This window comes from Bubalus bubalis, chromosome X, assembly GCF_019923935.1.
Source record: "Bubalus bubalis isolate 160015118507 breed Murrah chromosome X, NDDB_SH_1, whole genome shotgun sequence".
Lineage (NCBI taxonomy): Eukaryota > Metazoa > Chordata > Mammalia > Artiodactyla > Bovidae > Bubalus > Bubalus bubalis.
The window spans coordinates 135,387,694-135,409,332 of record NC_059181.1 but is presented as its reverse complement, the minus strand read 5'-3'; the positions used below and the strand labels follow the sequence as shown (position 1 = coordinate 135,409,332).

The 21,639-nt window shown below is 37.1% G+C and overlaps 1 protein-coding gene and 1 non-coding gene across 4 annotated transcripts in view; one reads left to right on the top strand and one right to left on the bottom strand.

Annotated features, from left to right (window-relative positions):
- The window catches only part of LOC123331720, a 114,704-nt gene that overhangs the window by 34,531 nt on the left and 58,534 nt on the right, over positions 1-21,639 (top strand). The window lies entirely within an intron of this gene.
- Positions 10,121-10,193, bottom strand: TRNAG-UCC. The gene has a single exon. It is a non-coding gene; the product is annotated as a tRNA-Gly (tRNA).

Below are 21,639 nucleotides of genomic sequence, written 5' to 3'. Positions count from 1 at the left end.
ATTTTAGTTTGCTGATTCCTAGAATGTTGACTTTTACTCTTGCCATCTCCTGTTGACCACTTCCAATTTGCCTTGATTCATGGACCTAACGTTCCAGGTTCCTGTGCAATATTGCTCTTTACAGCATTGGACCTTGCTTCTGTCACCAGTCCCATCCACAACTGGGTGTTGTTTTTGCTCTGGCTCCATCCCTTCATTCTTTCTGGAGTTATTTCTCCACTGATCTCCAGTAGCATATTGGGCACCTACTGACCTGGGGAGTTCCTCTTTCAGTATTCTGTCATTTTTCCTTTTCATACTGTTCATGGGGTTCTCAACGCAAGAACCGTGAACTTCCAGATGTTCAAGCTGGTTTTAGAAAAGGCAGAGGAACCAGAGATCAAATTACCAACATCTGCTGGATCATTGAAAAAGCACAAGAGTTCAGAAAAACATCTATTTCTGCTTTATCGACTATGCCAAAGCCTTTGACTGGGTGGATCACAATAAACTGTGGAAAATTCTGAAAGAGATGGAATACCAGACCACCGGACATGCCTCTTGAGAAACTTATATGCGGATCAGGAGGCAACAGTTAGAACTGGATATGGAACAACAGACTGGTTCCAAATAGGAAAAGGAGTACATCAAGGCTGTATACTATCACCCTGCTTATTTAATTTATATGCAGAGTACATCATGAGAAACGCTGGGCTGGAAGAAGCACAAGCTAGAATCAAGATTGCCGGGAGAAATCTCAATCACCTCAGATATGCAGATGACACCATCCTTATGGCAGAAAGTGAAGAGGAACTAAAAAGCCTCTTGATGAAAGTGAAAGTGGAGAGTGAAAAAGTTGGCTTAAAGCTCAACATTCAGAAAACGAAGATCATGGCATCTGGTCCCATCACTTCATGACAAATAGATGCAGAAACAGTGGAAACAGTGGCAGATTTTATTTTTTTGGGCTCTAAAATCACTGCAGATGGTGACTGCAGCCATGAAATAAAAAGAGACTTGCTCCTTGGAAGAAAAGTTATCACCAACATAGACAGCATGTTAAAAAGCAGAGACATTACTTTGCCAACAAAGGTCCGTCTAGTCAATGGTGTGGTTTTTCCAGTAGTCATGTATGGATGTGAGAGTTGGACTATAAAGAAAGCCGAGTACCAAAGAATTGATGCTTTTAAACTATGGTGTTGGAGAAGACTCTTGGCCTGAAAGGAAATCTAACCAGTCCATCTAAAGGAAATCAGTCCTGAATGTTCATTGGAAGGACTGATGTTGAAGCTGAAACTCCACCTGATGTGAAGAACTGACTCATTTGAAAAGACCCTGATGCTGGGAAAGATTGAAGGCAGGAGGAGAAAGGGACAACAGAGGATGATATGGTTGGATGGCGTCACCGACTCAATGGACATGAGTTTGTGTAAACTCAAGCAGTTAGTGATGGACAGGGAGGCCTGGCGTGTTGCAGTCCGTGGTGTCACAAAGATCAGACACAACTGAGCGACTGAACTGAACTGAGTATTATCAAGAACTATGATTGTTGGATCATATAGTAACAGTACATTTAGTTTTATAAGAAACTGCCATATTGTCTTCCACAGTAGGTGTAGGATTTTGCGTTCATATTAGGAATGAATGACTTCCTTTCTCTCCATGTCATCCCCAGCATTTGGTGTTACCAGTGTCTTAAATTTTCACCATTCTTATAAGTCTTAGTGATTTCACATTGTTGTCTTAATTTTCATTTCTCTAATTACGTGTGATTATGAACATGTTTTTACATGCTTATTTGTCACCTATCTTCTTCGGTTAGCTGCCTGTTCATATTTTTTGCCTATTAAAAATTTTTGGAGTATAGTATATTTACAATGTGTGCATTTCAGGTGTAAAGCAAGTGAATCAGTTATATACATATACATATATCCACTTTTTAAAAAAATATTATTTTCCCATTTGTATAGGCCATTACAGAGTATTGAGTACAGTTCTCTGTGCTATACAACGGGTTCTTATTAGTTATTTGTTTTATATATGATAGTACATATATATGCCCGACTATCCCAATATATGCCCAACTATCCCAATTTTTCCCTCCCCTCCTTTATCCTCTGGTGACCATAAGTTACTTGTATGACTCTACTTCTGCTTTGTAAATAAGTTTATTTATACCATTCTTTTAGTATTCCATATATAAGCAATAGCATATGACGTTTGTCTTTCTGTGTCTGACTTACTTCACTCAGTATGAGAATCTCTAGGTCCATCCATGTTGCTGTAAAATGGCATTATTCCATTCTTTTTAATGGCTGAGTAACATTCCATTGTGTATATGTACCACATACTTTTTATCCATTCCTCTGCTGATGGAAATGTAGGTTGCTGCCATGTCCTGGTTATTGTAAATAGTGCTGCAGTAAACTTGGGTGCATTTATCTTTTTGAATTATGATTTTCTTTGGATATATGCCTTGGAATGAGGAGAGCATGGCAACCCACTCCAGTATTCTTGCCTGGAGAATCCACATGGACAGAGGAGCCTGGTGGGCTATATATATAGTCCATGGGGTTGCAAAGAGTCGGACATGACTGAGTGACGATGCATAGCACAGTGCATGCTTAGGAGTGGGATTGCTTGGTCATATGATAGTTCTGTTTTTAGTTTTGTAAGGAACCTTTGTACTGTTTTCCATATTGGCTGTACCAATTTACATTCCCACCAACAGTATAGGAGGGTTCCCTTTTCTCCACAGCCTCTCCAGCATTTACTGTTTGTAGATTTTTTTTATGATGGCCATTCTGACTGCTATGAGTTGATATGTCACGGGTTCTATGTGCATGTCTCTAATAACTTGTGATGTTGTATATCTTTTTTTTAGCCCATTTTTTGAATACTTGATTTCCTGGATTGCATCTTTGGTGTGGTATCTAAGGATTTATAACCAATTCCACTGTTAGCAAGACTTTTTCGTTATTTTCTAGAAGTCTTATACTTTTTGCATTTTAGATATCTGAGTAATTATTAGTTGATTTTTGTAAAAGGTGTAATGTCTGAGTCTAGATTCATGATTTTGCTGGTAGGTATCCAGTTGTTTCAGCAAAATTTGTTGAAAAGACTACCTTTCCTCTATCATTGCCTTTGTTCCTTTTTCAAATGTAAGTTGACCATATTTTTAAGAGTCTACTTCTGGGCACTCTTTTCTATACCATTGATATATTTTGTCTCTTCTTTTACCAGTGCCACTCTGTCTTTATTATTATAACTTTATACTTAAGTATTAAAGTTGTATAGTGTTAATACTCTCATTTTGTTTTTCTTCAAGATTTTGTTGGCTTTTCTGTTTCTTTTTGTCTTTACATGTAAATTTTAAAATAAATTTGTCAATAGCCAAAAAATTATTTCCTTGGATTTTGATTGGGATTTCATGGAATGTATAGATAAAATTTGAAAGACATCTTGAAGATACTGTGTCTTCCTAGTCATGAACATAGAATATCTCTCAATTCATTTTTCATTTTGTTCTTGCCATTCACATATTGATCTTATATTTATTTTGTTGCATTTATAACCAAGTATTTCATTTTGGAGAATGATGATTTAGTGTGTTGTTATGTTTTTAATTTCAGATGCCACTTGTTTATTGCTGGTATTTAGGATAATGACTGAGCTCTGTATATCAACCTTATATCCCTAAATTACATTAATTGTTTTTAGTTCTAGTTTTTTGTCAATTCTTTTAGATTTCCTACATAGGCAGTCATGTCAACTGTGAACAAAGACAGTTTTGCTTCTTTGTCAACTATGAACAAAGACAAGTTTTGCTTCTTCCTTGCCATATACCTTTTATTTCCTTTTCTAACTGCATTAGCTAGATCTTCTTAGACAATGTTGAAAATGGTAAATGAGGACATCCTTGCCTTGGTTTTGCTTCAATTTTCTCACCATTCAATATATTAACTGTTTGTGGATGTTGGCATATTGAGATGTTCATTGTCATTTTGAGATACTCTTTGTCATGTTGGGAAAGTTCCCCTTTATTTCTAGTTTATACATTGGACTTTGTTGTGATTTTTTAAAATTTTTTTATGTAACCATGTGGTTTTTCTTCTTTAGCTTGTTACTGTGAAATATTACATTAATTTACCTTTGTTAAGCCAGCCTTACACAAATGTAATGAATCCAACTTCATCATAACATGTAACTATTTTTTATATATTGTTGCGCTTGATATGCCAATATTTTGTTGAGGTTCTTTTTTTTGTTTCCATCTGTGTTTATGAGAGTTATTGCTATGTACTTTTCTTTTCCTGTATTGTCTTCTGTGGTTTTGATATTAAGGTAACGGTGCTTTCATAACATGAGTTAGGAAGTAGCCCCTCTTCTGTCTTTTGGAAGAAACTGCTGAGTATTAGAATTTCCACCTTAAATATTGGGTAGAATTCAACAGTGAACCCATCTAGCTCTGATGTTTTGTTTTGGAAGGTTATTGTTTACTAATTGAAGTTTTAAATAGATACAGGTCAATTCAGATTGTGCAGTTCTTTTGTGAGCTTTTCTGGTTGTTCAGTGTCTAAGTTGTATCTCTTTGTGACCACATTAACTGCAGCTAGCCAGGCTTCCCTGTCCTTCAGTATCTCCTGGAATTTGCTCAAATTCATGTCCATTGAGTTGATGATGCCATCCAACCATCTCATCCTCTGTTGTCCCCTTCTTCTTTTGACTTCAGTCTTTGCCAGTGTAGATTCTATCTTTAAAGGAATTGGTCTACTTAACTAGGTTATCAAATTTGTGGCCATAGCATTATTGATCATATTCCTGTATGTCTTTTAAATGTCCATGCAGTTTTTAGTGAAGTCTTCCCTTTCATTTCAGATAGTACTTCTATTTTTTTAGTTAACCTGGCTGAGTTGAATGAATTTTATTGATCTTTCCAGAGAGTCAACTCTTGGTTTTATTTTCTCTATGGACTTCCTGTTTTAAATTTCACTAATTTATTAACTAAATCTTTTCTTCTCCTTACTTTGGATATAATTTGTTCTTCTTGGCCTAGTTTCCTAAAGGTGAAACTTAGATTACTGGTTTTTAAGCTCATTCTTGTTTTGTAATATATACAGCCAATTCTATGAATTCCCCTCTAAGCATTGCCTCACACAAATTTTGATGAGTTATGTTTTCATTTTTCTAAGTTCATTCACTCAGTTGTGTCCGACTCTTTGCGACCCCATGGACTGCAGCACGCCAGGCCTCACTGTCCATCACCAACTCCGGAGTTTACCCAAACTCATGTCCATTGAGTCGGTGATGCCATCCAACCATGTCATCCTCTGTTGTCCCTTTCTTCTCCTGCCTTCAATCTCTTCCAGCATCAGGGTCTTCTCAAATGAGTCAGTTTTTCACATCAGGTGGCCAAAGTATTGGAGTTTCAGCTTCAACATCAGTCCTTCCAATGAATACTCAGCGCTGATCTCCTTTAGGATGGACAGGTTGGATCTCCCTGCAGTCCAGGGGACTCTCCAAAGTCTCTAACAAAGTTCAAAAGCATGAGTTCTTTGGCGCTCAGCTTTCTTTATAGTCAAATTTTCACATCCATACATGACTACTGGAAAAACCATAGCCTTGACTAGCCGGACTTTTGTTGGCAAAGTAACGTCTCTGCTTTATGCTGTCTAGGTCAAATTTTTACATTACTCTTATTCTGTGATCCACGTGTTACTTGGAATTGTGTTGATTAATTTCCAAGTATTTTGAGATTCTCCAGCTATCTTTGTGGTTTTCATTTTGAATTTAATTCCAGTTTTTGCCTGAGAGTATATGTTGTAGGACTTTTACGCCTTTAAATATGGTAAGGTATGTTTTATAACCCAGAATGTGGTCTATCATAGTGAATGTTCCATGTGATCTTGAGAAGGATGTGCATTCTACTGTCATTTGATGAAATAGTCTATGTTAATTAAATCTGGTTAACTCATACTGCTGTTCAGTTCAACTATGTTCTTACTGATTTTCTGTCTGGTAGACCTGTACATTACTGATAGAGAAGTATTGAAGTTTCCAATTAAAAGAGTGACTTCATCTATTTCTCCTTGCAGTTCTAGCAGTTTTTGCCTCATATCATCTGATGCTGTTTTTAGGTAGATACACACATCAAAAATTGTTCGGGCTTCCTGAAGAATTGATCCTTTAACATTAAGTAATGTCATTCTTTAGTCTTGATAATTTCTTTTGCTTTGAAGAAACTCTATTTGAAATTAATATGGATACTATAACTTTCCTTTGATTGGTGTATCTTACTATTCAATATATCTTTCTCCATCCTTTTACTTTTAATGTATGTGTCTGTATTTAAAGTGAGTTTATTGTAGACAACATAGAGTTGAGCCTTGTTTTTTAATACACTTTGACAGTCTCTTTTTTATTTGGTGCATTAGACCATTGACATTTAAAGGGATTATTGATGTAGTTGGATTAATTTCTTAACATATGTTACTGTTTTGTTACTGTTTTCTATTGTTGATCTTTTCTTTCTTATTTTATCTTTACTGTTTCTGTCTTTTGTGATTTTAACTAAGTACTTTGAACAATTCCACTTTATCTCTTTTATATTAACAGTACTTTTTTATAGTGCAAGATTTAAAATGTACATTTATGACTATTCCATTTCAAAATTTAAATACACTGCTTAATAGGTAGTGCAAGTACCATATTTATTTCTTTCTTCCATCCCTTATACTATTGTTGTAATTCATTTAAATTTGTTGCTGTTATTGCTTTATTTTTTTTGGCCATGAAACATGCAGGATCACCGTTCTTCAATCAGGGATCAAACCTGTGCCTCCTGCAGTGGAAGTGTGGGGTCCTAACCATTGGACTGCCAGGAAATCCCGCCTATTATTATCTTGAAAACACTGTTGTCTAAGATTAACTAAGAATAAGAAAAATGAAATAGTTTATTTATCTTCACTTTCTCTAGTGCTCTATCTTTATGTAGATCTAAGTTTCTGACTCATATTATTTTCTTTTTCTCTGAGAAAATTCTTTTAACATCACTTGTGAAACAAATGTACTGCAGTGAATTTTCTTAATTATTTACTTGTCTGAGAATGTCTTTATTCTTCCTTCACCTTTGAAAGATAATTTTGCAGGATACAGCATTCTGACTTTTTTTTTTTAACTTTAAATATCCACTCCATTCTCTTGCTTGCATGATTCCCAAAGAGAAATGAGATATAATTCTTATTTTTGTTCTTCTAGGTAAGGACTCTTCCCTACTCCCACCCCAGTTTCTTTCAAGAGTTTTATTATTGATTTTCTGAAGTTTTGAATATCATGGATATGCCTCAGTTCAGTTCAGTTCAGTTGCTCAGTCGTGTCTGACTCTGTGACCCCATGAATCACAGCATGCCAGGCCTCCCTGTCCATCACCAACTCCCAGAGTTCTATCAAACTCACGTCCATTGAGTCGGTGATGCCATCCAGCCATCTCATCCTCTGTTGTCCCCTCTTCCTTCTGCCCTCAATCCCTCCCAGCATCAGCATCTTTTCCAATGAGTCAACTCTTCACACGAGGTAGCCAAAGTACTGGAGCTTCAGCTTTAGCATCATTCCCTCCAAAGAACACCCAGGGCTGATAGCCTTCAGAATGGACTGGTTGGATCGCCTTGCAGTCCAAGGGACTCTCAGGAGTCTTCTCCAACACCACAGTTCAAAAGCATCAATTCTTCGGTGCTCAGCCTTCTTCACAGTCCAACTCTCACATCCATACATGAACCACTGGAAAAACCATAGCCTTGACTAGACGGACCTTTGTTGGCAAAGCAATGTCTCTGCTTTTGAACATGCTATCTAGGTTGGTCATAACTTTCCTTCCAAGGAGTAAGCATCTTTTAATTTCATGGCTGCAGTCACCATCTGCAGTGATTTTGGAGCCCCCCCCCCCCCCCCCCGCAAATAAAGTCTGACACTGTTCTCATTGTTTCCCCATCTATTTGCCATGAAGTGATGGGACCAGATGCCACGATCTTTGTTTTTTGAATGTTGAGCTTTAAGCCAACGTCTTCACTCTCCTCTTTCACTTTCATCAAGAGGCTTTTTAGTTCCTCTTCACTTTCTGCCACAAGGGTGGTGTCATCTACATATCTGAAGTTATTGATATTTCTCCCAGCAATCTTGATTCCAGCTTGTGCTTCTTCCAGCCCAGCGTTTCTCATGATGCACTCGGTGGATATGCCTAGATGTAGTTTATTTAAGCAGTTCTCTTGTTTGGTGTTCTTTTAGCATCCTGGATCTATGGTTTGGTTTCTGACATTAATTTGGGAAAATTATCAGCTCTATTTAAATATTTCTTATGTCTTCAAATATTTCCTCTGTTCCTTTCTTTCTTCTCTTTCAGGTTTTCCTATTACCCATATCTTTTAACTTTGGTAGTTTTCCTACAGTTCTTGGATATTCTGTTCCATTTTTTCAGTCAATTTTCTTTTCGATTTTCTGTTAAGATTCTGTTGACATAAGGTTCTGAGAGTCTTCTTACTACTGTGTCCATAAATATCATAAATGTATCAAAGATATTGTTCATTCTTGTTATAGTGTTAGCATTTGATTCTTTCTTAGAATGTCCATCTTTCTGTTTACATTACTCAATTACTCTTGTGTGTTGTCTAATTTTTCTATTACAGACCTTTGCATATTAATTATAGTTATTTTAAATAGCTTCTCTGATATTTCCAACATTCTTTTCATATTTGTCTGTGGTCCTGATGTTTGCTCTGTTTCTTAAAACTGTGTTTTTTGCCTTCTAGTATGTAGTTGTTTATAGAAAGCTGGACATTATGTAGTACATTAAAAAAAAAATTGGCAAAGAACTAAACAGACATTTCTCCAAAGAAGACATACAGATGGCTAACAAACACATGAAAAGATGCTCAGCATCACTCATTATCAGAGGAATGCCAATCAAAACCACAATGAGGTACCATTTCACGCCAGTCAGAATGGCTGCTGTCCAAAAGTCTACAAGCAATAAATGCTGGAGAGGGTGTGGAGAAAAGGGAACCCTCTTACACTGTTGGTGGGAATGCAAACTAGTACAGCCACTCTGGAGAACACTGTGGAGATTCCTTAAAAAACTGGAAATAGAACTGCCATATGACCCAGCAATCCCACTTCTGGGCATACACACTGAGGAAACCAGAATTGAAAGAGACACATGTACCCCAGTGTTCATCGCAGCACTGTTTATAATAGCCAGGACATGGAAGCAACCTAGATGTCCATCAGCAGATGAATGGATAAGAAAGCTGTGGTACACATACACAATGGATTATTACTCCGCCATTGAAAGGAATACATTTGAATCAGTTCTAATGAGGTGGATGAAATTGGAGCCTATTATACACAGTGAAGTAAGCCAGAAAGAAAAACACCAATACAGTATACTAACGCATATATATGGAATTTAAAAAGATGGTAACAATATCCCTGTATATGAGACAGCAAAAGAGACACAGATGTATAGAACAGTCTTTTGGACTCTGTGGGAGATGGCGAAGGTGGGATGATTTGGGAGAATGGCATTGAAACATGTATATTATCATATGTGAAATAAATCACCAGTGCAGGTTCGATGCATGATACAGGATGCTCGGGGCTGGTGCACTGGGATGACCCAGAGGGATGGTATGGGGAGGGAGGTGGGAGGGAGTTTCAGGATGGGGAACACATGTACACCTGTGGTGGATTCATATCAATGTGTGGCGAAACCAGTACAGTATTGTAAAGTAATTAGCTTCCAATTAAATAAATTTATATTAAAAAATTGTGGTAAATGGACTTTCAGTAATAATGCTGGTAAGGTGCAGGGAGAAAGAAAGTGTTCTATAGTCCTGTGATTATCTCTCAGTCTTTTAGTAAGCTTGTGCCCCTGGACTGTGTAGTTCAAAAGTGCTTCCATTCTCCCACCTCTTTAGGCAGTTCAATGGAATGGATTATGGGGCTGGCATTATTTCCCTTTCCCCCCTTGCAAAGCAAGATTCTGGAGTTGGATATTTCCTTTCCCCCAGGTCAGTTATGCTTTTTTGTTGTTGTTGTTGCTGTTACTATCCTTTTCTTTTGGGGAGCTACAGTGTACAGCAAGCAGAACTTCCCTGGCCAGGGATCGAACCTGTGCCGCCTACATTGGAAGTGTGGAGTCTAAACCACTGGACCACCAGGGAAGTCACAGTTAGGCTTTGATAAAACTCCAAGAGATTGGACTCTACTAAAATAGTTTCTCTTTTGAGGGTAGGCTTTGTTAAGAAAAAAGAATGCTTTGTTATGTTTCTAAAAATGTATTTTCTCCTCTGCCCACCAGAATCATGAGGAAATTTTTCTCTCATCATAACTGTGAGAATTTAGGAGAGTCCCTCGCAAAGAGTCGGACACGACTGAGCGACTGATCTGATCTGATCTGATCTGGCAGTAAAACTCAAGTGTGGGAATGCCCCCCTAAGACTGGCAGCTTTCAACTCTCAGATTTGCTTACAGTGAACCTCCAGCCATTTTCAAACTTGAGTTTAAGTTTTCCTACCCTAGTACTGGTTCTTATTTATGTTTCTGCTCATGGATATCTGCTTGAAAAATTATGATGTTCTTAGATCTGAAAAGAGTTGTTGGTTTTCAGTTTTTCAGCTTTTTATTTGTTGGTTAGTATGGAGTGATAACTTCCAAACTCCTTTCATGATGAACTGGAGACCAGACATCAAAGTACTTTTTGGTCTTTAGGTAGCATACTCACTTCCTAAGTCATCATGCTTTGTTTACTGAATCTTACAGCTATCAACTGTCAGCCAGTTAATTAGTTTGCTTTTTGTGTCTGTCTTTTAAACTAGAAATGTATTGCATGGAACATGGACTTGTTTGTCTTCTTAACCTCTGTATTCCTTTCATCTAAAACAATGACTAGTACTCAGTTCAGTTCAGTTCAGTCGCTCAGTTGTGTCTGACTCTTTGCGACCCCATGAATCGCAGCACGCCAGGCCTCCCTGTCCATCACCAACTCCCGGAGTTCACTCAGACGCGAGTCCATCGAGTCAGTGATGCCATCCAGCCATCTCATCCTCTGTCGTCCCCTTCTCCTCCTGCCCCCAATTCCTCCCAGCATCAGAGTCTTTTCCAATGAGTCAACTCTTCGTATGAGGTGGCCAAAGTACTGGAGTTTCAGCTTTAGCATCATTCCCTCCAAAGAAATCCCAGGGCTGATCTCCTTCAGAATGGACTGGTTGGATCGCCTTGCAGTCCAAGGGACTCTCAGGAGTCTTCTCCAACACCATCAATTCTTGGGCGCTCAGCCTTCTTCACAGTCCAACTCTCACATCCATACATGACCACAGGAAAAACCATAGCCTTGACTAGACGGACCTTTGTTGGCAAAGTAATGTCTCTGCTTTTGAATATGCTATCTAGGTTGGTCATAACTTTCCTTCCAAGTAGTAAGGATCTTTTAATTTCATGGCTGCAGTCGCCATCTGCAGTGATTTTGGAGCCCAAAAAAATAGTCTGCCTGCCACTCTTTCCACTGTTTCCCCATCTATTTGCCATGAAGTGATGGGACCAGATGCCATGGTCTTCGTTTTCTGAATGTTGAGTTGTAAGCCAACTTTTTCACTCTCCACTTTCACTTTCATCAAGAGGCTTTTTAGTTCCTCTTCACTTTCTGCCATAAGGGTGGTGTCATCTGCATATCTGAGGTTATTGATATTTCTCCTGGCAATCTTGATTCCAGCTTGTGCTTCTTCCAGCCCAGCGTTTCTCATGATGTACTCTGCATAGAAGTTAAATAAGCAGGGTGATAATACACAGCCTTGACGTACTCCTTTTCCTATTTGGAACCATTCTGTTGTTCCATGTCCAGTTCTAACTGTTGCTTCCTGACCTGTATACAGATTTCTCAAGAGGCAGGCTGTCTTAATTATTTTGTAAATGAATGGATGAATGAGTCACCGAATTATAGGTTCAATCTATGACTTTGTATTTGTGTGATTCTGTGATTGGGTTTGGATTTTCCCACTTGTTTGTCTTAGACATATACATTTCTTAATATTCTTTTGAAATAGAGGTTCATCAGTATTTCGTCCAGTATCAATAATAGTTGTTGAAAGTCTCTCAATCTCTCGCTGTCCATTTAAGCAGAATTATCTGTAACAGTCAGCTTTGGATACAGTCTCTGTTGGATTCATAAGTAAATTCAAAGCCAGGAAGCAGTGTGGGACAGATTTAAAAAGTAAATACCAAAATAAAGGTTATTGTTACATGGCACTGATGGATTTTAGATAACCTGATAAGCCTTCTACTGCTTGCTAAGAGTGCATTCATCTCTAACTTTAAAAGTCCTGAAGGCTACACACTGATAAGAGATTAGCATTGTGATTTTGGGCATAGTCTGTTGCTAAATTTCCATTCACCTATTATTTAGCAGCCTTTCCAAACACTGACCTTTTCATTATCATTGTAGTTTTCTTGCTTTTTTTTGTTTGTTTGTTTTCCCCAGTGTTTGTGATTTCTAAAGCTGTTTATTTAGAATGGTTTCTGGACACTCTGCATGGCATGTTTAAAAATGTAAGAAAAGAGATTAAAGTTGTAATAACTTCATATAGTTTAAAAATAAAAGATGCCAATAATTCATTTTTTCATAAACACTGAGTGCCTTATTGTAATATAAATAATTTTAGAAATTGTGAATATTTGAATAATCAATCTTGAGAAATTGTATCTAAAATTGTAATGATAATCATCATCTCTTTTAGACTTTAAGTATCAACCCTTCTTTAGAAATGAAGTTAACTTGGTTTCTAACTCCTTAAGAGCAGTATGTCTGGCATATTACCTGTGTCCTAATCTACAATTCACAGTTAAGAACAAATATAGGCTCAGCTCATGAACTATATTTTTCTTATTCTATCAAATTTTTTGTCATCAAGTTTATTGATTACTCTTTGGCCATTACAAGTATGGGACAAAGTGCTGTCACTCATTAATTCTCTCATAGTTATCTAAATGTGTCCTGACAAAATTGTTTATGAGCATATCAGTTTTGGATTTTCTTCCATTTTGATGACCTGTAATGTAACAATTGATTATTATCCGTGAACCAGCCTGACTGAATTGACCCTACAAGCCCTAGTCCAGCTATTGTTACATGTTTTCTTTGGGTTGCTTGGCTTAACAAACAGCCCCTTGTTACTCAGGGCTTAAAAAAAAAACAAATGTGCATTTCTTATTTATGTTACTTTAGGGTTTAAGGTACCTTGTTACTCTGTTGCGCTCCCTGGAGTTTTGTTAGCATATGTTGGCCTTATTAGACTTTACTGGGCCTTTTGTGCTGGGCTCAGTTAGGTTTGAGAACACGTGTCTCTGCATTTTTCTCCATTCAGAAATTTGCACTAATGTATCCATTATCTTGGACATCGTATTCTAATGATTGAGGGCCATATCTTTTAATGATTGAAAGCAAGAAGGCCACAGGCCACAATGGGTTTTAAAGCTTTTGTTCACATGCAGCAATTGCTGCATGGCCATGACCAAACTCAATAGGGCAGAGAATACATGGCAAGAACAAGCATGGAAGAAATGATAGTGAATGTTAGTTCAATGTGCTACAAAAGATTACTTCACCAACATACACCTCTTTATTCCTAACTTTTATCCCATAACATGGATAATGAATAACTATTCAGTTGCCAGTTATGACATTATATTCAAATGTCAAGAATAAACAACAGATATTTTTCTTTGCTAACCATCAGAAATATCATTGATTGGGTAGTACTTTGATCAGGTACTTCCCTGGTAGCCCAGTGGCTAAGACTCTGGCTCCTAATGCAGGGGACCAGGGTTCAGTCCCTGGTCAGGGAACTTGATCCCACATGCCACAACTAAGACCCAGTGCAGCCAAATAAATTAAAAATATTTCTTAAAAAGAAAAAAAGGACTGTCGTTTATTAATATATTTAACCCTTTTTAAACCTATTAGTTTTCAGCTTGTAGCCTCTTGAGTAGTGTGTTTTACATATTTTGTTTTGACTAAATTCTTAGCTAATTTTTTTTAATTTAGAAAAGACAATTTTGCAAAATTAGAAACCATTTTAGACCATTCAGCTGATATGACTATTTTGAAAATGTCATTAAGAATTAGATAAACATGAATGTTAATAAATCTGAAGCAGTAGTTGATTGATAAATTGTATTATCTCTTTATCCAAATATATTGCTTGAATATTTCACTTGGTTTTGATTTTACAATGTGCCCAAGACTATATGGCTTTCCTCAACTATCACTTGGATCTGTTTTGACAGAATGTATCATAACATGGTGTATAAAACTTGGAGTTGGAAATTAGGTATGACCCTATAGTCATTAGTCATCCTTTAACATTTGATGTAACAGTGAATTAGTTTTTCCACTTTTCTCTTTCATGGTTTCCTTTTACTAAAAGCACCACTACTACAAAAAGGAAAACTACAGGCCAATATCACTGATGAACACAGATGCAAAAATCCTTAACAAAATTCTGGCAATCAGAATCCAACAACGCATTAAAAAAATCATACATCATGGTGAAGTGGGCTTTATCCCAGGGATGCAAGGATTCTTCAATATCTGCAAATCAATCAATGTAATACACCACATTAACAAACTGAAAAATAAAAACTATGTGATTATCTCAATAGATGCAGAGAAAGCCTTTAACAGAATTCAACATCCATTTATGATTTAAAAAAAAAAAACCTCCAGAAAGCAGGAATAGAAGGAACATACCTCAACAAAATAAAAGCTATAAATGACAAACCCACAGCAAACATTATCCTCAATGGTGAAAAATTGAAAGCATTTCCCCTTAAATCAGGAGCAAGACAAGGGTGCCCACTCTCACTTCTAAAACTATTCAACATAGTTTTGAAAGTTTTGGCCACAGCAATCAGAGCAGAAAAAGAAATAAAAGGCATCCATATTGGAAAAGAAGTAGTAAAACTCTCACTGTTTGCAGATGACATGATCCTCTACATAGAAAACCCTAAAGACCACCAGAAAATTATTAGAGCTAATCAATGAATATAGTAAAGTTTCAGGATATAAAATCAACACCCAGAAATCCCTTGCATTCCTATACACTAATAATGAGAAAACAAAGAGAAATTAAGGGAACAATTCCATTCAACATTGCAACAAAAATAGTAAAATACTTAGGAATATATCTACCTAAAGAAACAAAAGACCTATATATAGAAACTACAAAACACTGGTGAAAGAAATCAGAGGACACAAATATGATGGAGAAATATAGCATGTTCATGGATTGCAAGAATGAATATAATGAAAAGAGTATACTACCCAAAGCAATCTATAGATTCAATGCAATCCCTATCAAGCTACCAACAGTATTTTTCACATAACCAGAACAAATAATTTCACAATTTGTATGGCAATACAGAAAACCTTGAATTGCCAAAGCAATCTTGAGAAAGAAGAATGGAACTGGAGGTTGATTAACCTGCCTGACTTCAGGCTCTACTACAAAGCCACAGTTATCAAGACAGTATGGTACTGGCACAAAGACAGAAATGTAGATCAATGGAAAACAAAATAGAATGCCCAGAGATAAATCCACACACCTATGGACACCTTATCTTTGACAAAGGAGGCAAGAATATACAATGGAGAAAAGACAATCTCTTTAACAAGTAGTGCTGGGAAAACTGGTCAGCCACTTGTAAAAGAAAGAAACTAGAATACTTTCTAACACCATACACAAAAATAAACTCAAAATGGATTAAAGAACTAAACGTAAGACCAGAAACTATAAAACTCCTAGAGGAAAACATAGGCAAAACACTCTCTGACAAACATCACAGCAGGATCCTCTATGACCCACCTCCCAGAGTATTGGAAATAAAAGCAAAACTAAACAAATGGGACCTAATTAAAATTAAAAGCTTCTGCACAACAAAGGGAACTATAAGCAAGATGAAAAGACAGCCTTCAGAATGGGAGAAAATAATAGCAAATGAAGCAATGAACAAAGAAGTAATCTCAAAAATATACAAGCAACTCCTGCAGCTCAATTCCAGAAAAATAAACGACCCAATCAAAAAATGGGCCAAAGAACTAAACAGACATTTCTCCAAAGAAGACATACAGATGGTTAACAAAGACATGAAAAGATGCTCAACATCACTCATTATCAGAGGAATGCTAATCAAAACCACAATGAGGTACCATTTCACGCCAGTCAGAATGGCTGCTGTCCAAAAGTCTACAAGCAATAAATGCTGGAGAGGGTGTGGAGAAAAGGGAACCCTCTTACACTGTTGGTGGGAATGCAAACTAGTACAGCCACTCTGGAGAACAGTGTGGAGATTCCTTAAAAAACTGGAAATAGAACTGCCATACGACCCAGCAATCCCGCTTCTGGGCATACATACTGAGGAAACCAGAATTGAAAGAGACACGTGTACCCCAGTGTTCATCAGAGCACTGTTTATAATAGCCAGAACATGGAAGCAACCTAGATGTCCATCAGCAGATGAATGGATAAGAAAGCTGTGGTACATATACACAATGGAGTATTACTCAGCCATTAAAAATACATTTGAATTAGTTCTAATAAGATGGATGAGACTGGAGCCTATTATACAGAATGAAGTAAGCCAGAAAGAACACCAATACAGTATACTAATATATATATATATATATATATATATATATATATATGGAGTTTAGAAAGATGGTAACAATATCCCTGTATATGAGACAGCAAAAGAGACACAGATGTATAGAACAGTCTTTTGGACTCTGTGGGAGAGGGTGAGTGTGGGATGGTTTGGGAGAATGGCACTGAAACATGTATATTATCATATGTGAAACGAATCTCCAGTTCAGGTTCAATGCATGATGCAGGGTGCTCGGGGCTGGTGCACTGGCAGGACCCTGAGGGATGGGATAGGGAGGGAGGTGGGGGTGGGGTGTTCAGGATGAGGAACACATGTACACCCGTGGTGGATTCATGTCAATGTTTGGCAAAACCAATACAATATTGTAATTAGCCTTCAATTAAATAAATTTATATTAAAAAAGCCTCCTGTTTGATAGCAAAAACAAAAAGCACCACTACTAAACATCCAGTCATATATAGCACTATACTGGCAGACACACACACACACACACACACACACACACAAAGCAATGAGCATGTACACAAGCTTGTGTGTGTGAGAAAGAGAGAAAAATAAATTCTTATCCCATGAGACCATTCCTGGTCTTGTCCTTCTCTTACAAGTCTTCCCATCAATTTTCTGGTTGCTGTGGTTCAGCATAAGGTATAACAGGACAAACATAAGAAAGAAATATCTGTGCTTGAGTACACACAGAAGAAACTAGGACAGCTGTAAAAGTGACTAATGTTAATAATTTGGAGCTATTCAACTTTGTCAACCAAAGGGAAAGTAATTCTCTTTCTTCTCTGAAAAGGCATAAGAGCCCATCTGTGTAGAGTTCACACAGTCTGCTTCTTTCTGAGGAGTCCAGGAATAATGTTCAGTAGAAAGCCCACCAGTCCCATTTACTCTGCATGAAAGGGTACTGAATGCCACCAGACCTGCCGTGAGTGACATTTTGCTCCTCATTTAATCACAGCAAGAGTCATTTTCACACAGCAAGGGATAGAAAACTTTCAAACTAATAAAAGCATACTTCCAAAGAAATTTGCAAGAACAATTGAAATGACTAGTAGAAATTATCCAATAAAATAATAGTAAAGCTATAAGCAGAAACCACAGGACTAAGATCATTGTTTGTCAACAGGGTATGTGAGACTCTTCACTTGAGACATAAGGACAAATCCTAATACTGAAGACAAAATCTTAATTGGAAAGAGCCAACAATAAGTGAAAAACATTTAAAGGAACTTAAAATACATTACTAAAGCAAACCATTAAATTATTTCAGTGCTTGTTCTCCGTTTTGACCAATTTAGTATATTTGCCTCACAGAATTTTGGTAATAGCTATCCTTTTCTTTTTCTCTTTATTTTTTGCTTTTCTTCCCATATATTTTTTATTGAAAGTGTTATGTGAAGTGAATGAATAATCACATACCAAGAAAGAGTTCATCATTGATATATTTTCAGTTGCTCCCTTATAAAATCACCCATTGAATATATTCAGAAGTTGAAGTACTGGACAGCATAGATCCAGCAAGTGTACTTATTTAACCATTCCCAAAAAAGATGGAAACTACTTTCCTCAGAAAACTATCTTTTTTTGGTCTATCTTTCCTGCAGCTCAGTTCCCTCATTAGCTTTTTACTTAAACTTTTAAGAATTCTTAGATAATTGTATATTCTAACACAGTTCTAAGAAATAAAACATAGACACCATAAAACATAGAAACACACATTACCCACTTCCCCTCAGTGATAACATCTTGCAAAACTATAGTACGATACCAAAACCACTATATTGACATAAATAAAATTCATCTGACTTGTTCAAATTTTCTTGTTTTACCAGTACATATTAATGTGTATTCATATTTAGAATTACGTAGGTTTTTTTTTTTTTTTGCCTACAAACACAATGAATACAGAATGTTTCCATGAATACAAGGATCCCTGATGTTGCCCTTTAATAACCAAACACATACACATACATCCTTTCCTCTACCCTACCTTAACACATGCTAGTCAGTTTTCCATTTCTATAAACAATGCATTTTATAAGGATATTTCAGAGAAAATGGTACTATAAGGAACTCTGAAAATCTGCCTATCCTTAAAAGTAATGAAAATAAACAAAGCAAACAGAATTAACTTTCGAATGTTAACCAAAACCTTGTAGTGATCCATTTAAGAAAAATGACTATCAGTAAGAACAGTGAGCTTTAAAGAGTTTAAATTCAGTCTAGTCTGATCCTACACTCCGCATAAGTATCATTGAAAGTAACACACAGTCACATTACTGGAGGGAGAAAAATGGAACTTAGTCTCAAAGATTTGTTTTTATTTGATTTTGCTGGTGGTTCCCTGAAAGACCACATGAAAATATTAGTATTACTTTGCCCAAGTCAGAGCTGATACAGTGCTCAATCACTATATGGGGATGTCTGTTGAAACTTTTGCAGACAAATATTTGAATCACCTATGTTTAAAGTGATGAATAACAACTGAGAAAAACAGAGTAACCAAAAAACTTTGTAAGAAATGTTGGGGAAAAAGATTACATAAGGGCTTTTAAAAGTTCTAACATATTTCTGAGAATCTAGAGGATAATAACAAGACCAGGGTTGTGAACATGCTTAGGAAACACTTGAGAAGACTCTAAGCTCTCATCTCTGGTTGACCTTGAAGGTCTGTGCAAACATGAAGTGAACATTGAGGCAGAGGTGTTACTTCCCAGCTGAGCATTAAAAGAGTGGCTCAGCTTGCACAAAGAACCTTTGCACAAAACCCAAGAGAGATTTTGCTTCCAGGAGTCTTAAGGAAGTATCTGAAGTTGATTGGAAAGCTAATAAATTGAAGACTTCTATGGCCAACCAAGAGTAAAGACTTACAGAATTAATTCAAAAAGTTACAAAACAACAAAAAGCAACAAAAGCAGAGCTTGAGTAGAAGAGAGACTATCACCACAGGAGTTCTGCTTTATAATAGTCAAAATACCTGGCTTTCCATAAAAACTTGCTTAAGACTGCAAAGAAATAAAAATATGTCATACATAAGAAACAAAAGCAATCAACAGAAACTATCCCTGAAGAAACCTAGATGTTTGATATATTAGAGAAATACTAAATAATCAGTTTAGTTCAGTTGCTCAGTCGTGTCCGATGCTTTGCAACCCCATGGACTGCAGCACACCAGGCTTCCCTGTCCATCACCAACTCCAAAAGCTTGCTCAAACTCATGTTCATTGAGTCGGTGATGCAATAAAACTGTGTCATCCTCTGCTGTCCCCTTCTCCTCCTGCTTTCAATCTTTGCCAGCATCAGGGTCTTTTCCAAGGAGTTAGTTCTTTGCATCAGGTGGCCAAAGTATTGGAGTTTCGGCTTCAGCATCACTCCTTTCAATGAATATTCGGGAGTGATTTTGTTTAGGATGGATTGGCTGGATCTCCTTTCAGTCCAAGGGCCTCTCAAGAGTCTTCTCCAACACCACCATTCAAAAGCATCAATTCTATGGCACTCAATTTTCTTTATAGTCCAACTCCATACATCCATACATGACTACTGGAAAAACCATAACTTTGACTAGATGAACCATTGTTGGTAAAGTAATGTCTCTGCATTTTAATATGCTGTCGAGCTTAGTCATAACTTTTCTTCCGAGGAGCAAATGTCTCTTAATTTCATGGCTGCAGTCACTATCTGCTGTGATTTTGGAGCCCAAGGAAAAAAGTCTGTCACTGTTTCCCCATCTATTTGCCCTGGAGTGATGAGACTGGATGCCATGATCTTAGTTTTTTGAAGGTTGAGTTTTAGGCCAGCTTTTTCACTCTCCTCTTTCACTTTCATCAAGAGGCTCTTTAATTCCTCTTCATTTTCTGACATAAGGGTGGTGTCATCTGCATGTCTGAGGTTATTCATATTTCTCCCGGCAATCTTGATTCCAGCTTGTGCTTCATCCAGCCCAGCATTTCTCATGATGTACTCTGCATTTAAGTTAAATAAGTAGAATGACAATATACAGCCTTAATGTACTCCTTTCCTGATTTGGAACCAATCTGTTATTCAATGTTCAGTTCTAACTGTTGAAACCTGCATACAGATTTCTCAAGAGGCAGGTCAGCTGGTCTGGTATTCCCATCTCTTGAAGAATTTTCCAGTTTGTTGTGATCTACACAGTCAAAGGCTTTGGCATAGTCAATAAAGCATAAGTAGATGTTTTTCTGGAACTCTCTTGCTTTTTCAGTGATCCAACGGGTGTTGGCAATTTGACCTCTGGTTCCTCTTGCTTTTCTAAAACCAGCTTGAACATCTGGAAGTTCGCGGTTCACATATTGCTAAAGCCTGGCTTGGAGAATTTTGAGTATGACTTTACTAGCGTGTGAGATGAGTGCAATTGTGTGAGAGTTTGAGCATTCTTTGGCATTGCCTTTCTTTGGGATAGGAATGAAAACTGACCTTTTCCAGTCCTGTGGCCACTGCTGAGTTTTCCAAATTTGCTGGCATATTGAGTGTAGCACTTTCTTTTTTTTAATATAAATTTATTTTAATTGAAGGCTAATTACTTTACAATATTGTATTGGTTTTGCCATACACCAACATGAATCCACCACAGGTGTACACGTGTTCCCCATCCTGAACCCCCCTCCCACCTGCCTTTCCATACCATCCCTCTGGGTCATCCCAGTTCACCAGCCCCAAGCAGCCTGTAACATACATTGAACCTGGACTGGCGATTTGTTTCACATATGATATTATACATGTTTCAATGCCATTCTCTCAAATCATCCCACCCTCTCCCTCTCCCATAAGAGTCCAAAAGACTAGTCATCTGTGTCTCTTTTGCTGTCTCTCATACAGGGTTACCGTTACCATCTTTCTATATTCCATATATATGGGTTAGTATACTGTATTGGTGTTTTTCTTCCTGGCTTACTTCACTCTGTATAATAGGCTGCAGTTTTTCATCCACCT